This window comes from Bubalus bubalis, chromosome 17 (assembly GCF_019923935.1).
Source record: "Bubalus bubalis isolate 160015118507 breed Murrah chromosome 17, NDDB_SH_1, whole genome shotgun sequence".
Taxonomy (NCBI): domain Eukaryota; kingdom Metazoa; phylum Chordata; class Mammalia; order Artiodactyla; family Bovidae; genus Bubalus; species Bubalus bubalis.
In genome coordinates, this window is record NC_059173.1 from 72,124,485 (window position 1) to 72,127,013 (window position 2,529).

The 2,529-nt window shown below is 37.8% G+C and overlaps 1 pseudogene; it reads left to right on the plus strand.

Annotated features, from left to right (window-relative positions):
- The first annotated feature begins 428 nt into the window (after positions 1-428).
- LOC102393241 lies at positions 429-2,529 on the plus strand (annotated as a pseudogene).

Below are 2,529 nucleotides of genomic sequence, written 5' to 3' on the forward strand. Positions count from 1 at the left end.
GGCAACCCACTCCAGTGTTCTTGCCTGGAGAATCCCAGGGACGGCGGAGCCTGGTGGGCTGCCGTCTCTGGGGTCGCACAGAGTCGTACACGACTGAAGCGACTTAGCAGCAGCAGCAACCCACATTTAATACAGACAATTGCTTAACAAACTCCAACATTTATTCATTTTTTCACTAGTTTCTACCTTATTTCAGTTGTTCTATTTATTATACTCTATTATCCAAGCCGTTTTATCCCTCATGTGCCACTAACCACATTAACATTCCTATTACTTCATGGAAACATTGAACAGTGAAATGTTTCCATCTAACGGAAGCTGAAGCATTATATATCTGTAATAAATGGCCAGAAAAAAATTATACTTCACTGACGGAGTTCATCCTGTTGGGATTAGCAGACACACTGGAGCTACAAGTTATCCTCTTCTGCCATTTTTTCTATGATTTAAACACTTACAGTTGTGGGGAATGTTGGGATGATCCTCTTAATCAGAGCTGATTCCAGACTTCACACACCCATGTACTTCTTCCTGGCTAACCTGTCCTTTGTGGATGTTTGTTATTTCTCCACCATCACTCCAAAGATGCTGATTGATTTATTGTCAGAGAAGAAAACCATTTCCTTTGCTGGCTTGTTTCTGTGGATGTACTTCTTTATAGCCTTGGCCACAATTGAATGCATTCTTTTTGGGTTAATGGCCCATGACCTCTATGTGGCCATATGTAGCCCTCTCCTTTACTCCTTGATCATGTCCAGGACAGTGCCTGAAAATGGCAGCAGGGGCTTTTACAGCAGGACTGTTCAACTCTGTGGTTCACACAGGTTATGTGAACAGCTTGTCATTCTGCAGTTCCAAGGTCATCCATCACTTCTTCTGTGACACCCCTCCAATTTTTAAGCTCTTGTGTTCTGACACACACCTGTGTGAAAGCATCTTGTCCACATTTGCTGGTGTGAATATGATCAGAACTCTGCTGGTGATCCTTACCTCCTACTGCTACATTCTCTTCTCCATCTTCTGTATGCATAAAGGGGAGGGGAGACGCAAAGCCTTCTCCACATGTGCATGTCACCTGACAGCCATGATCCTGTTATATTCCACCTCCATCTACACTTATCTGAGACCTACTTCCAGCTACTCCCTGACTCAAGACAAAGTAGCTTCCGTGTTCTACACAGTGGTGATCCCTGTGTTGAATCCTCTGATCTACAGCTTTAGGAATGAGGAAGTAAAGAAGGCTGTATGGAATGTAATTACTAAGAAAATGGTCCCTTTATTTCTGGGATTGTTGCCTATGTTTTCTTGACTAAACAGAGCATGTTTTAAAGTTTTAAAGTGTGGATCAAGCTTACTGTTTTTCATGAGAATATTACATTTTCTTGACTAAACATAGCATGTTTTGAAGTTTTAAAGTGTGGATCAAGCTTACTGTTTATCATGAGAATATTTCCTAATTAATCATGTATTATTATTACTCAAGTACTTGTATCCAATTAGATATAAACTAACTGATATAAAATGTGTATCAGACTGTTTTAAAATTATATACTTTTCACCTGATCATTTTATATTTCTATTGTGTCATCAAAATTTGAGCTTATTTATAAAGTAATCTTGGTTAGGGAAATGAAGTTATTAAGTATTTAAAGACAAAAGTAACAGTATCACATGAAACTAGCCAAGAAAAGAACTTAGAACTTTCAGTTTATTTTTTCCAGTGCAAACTTTTTCACCATTTATGCTTTGTAATAGATTGCTATATAGCATATATGCCAATGTTTTAAGTTTTGAATAGATTCTGATTTTATTTCATGGAATAATTTCCTGGGGATAAGCTTAAATCAAAATTCAGGAATATACTTTTAATAATAGCAGTAAACACATCAACTTTTATTTCTGCTATTCCTACAAACAGATATTCATTAAAAAAAGAAGTTATGAATTTGTATAAAAGAATGCAATTTAGAAAACTGTTCTCTGATTAGAATGCACCACTTACAATAGTTTTTCTTCTATTGCCTTCTTTCCTTCTCAAAATTTTCTATTCTTCTCTCACTTTCTGTCTTCCAGATGATTTATACACTCAAAGCCACCTCACACACATTCAGCTACGCCAGAGTTTAAGTAGCTCTGCCCGTAGATGTTGACATTGAATGGATGTAACACACATATTATGGAAATCTATCATTAACAATAAATAATCAAAATCAATCATAATATTAAAGCTAACCATTAATATGAAGGTGGAATGGGAATTGGCTTAGTAGAACTCTGGAGTAAAGTTAGTGTGGTTCAGGGCTTGCTAAAAAGATCAACTCACATATAATTTTTGAAGGGAAATTCTCCATGGCCCTTCCTTTGCTCTTTCTGCTACAGTTGCGCCTGATAGAAGCTGTGATGCTCAAGTCATCTGGGATGTGGCAGAACAGATCATTACCTGTCACAAAAGGTCATTCAGGTCAAGCGTCCACAGCCCTCTGTGGTCTGAAGAGCATTCACATAGTCATCCGTGCTGTCTACACATGA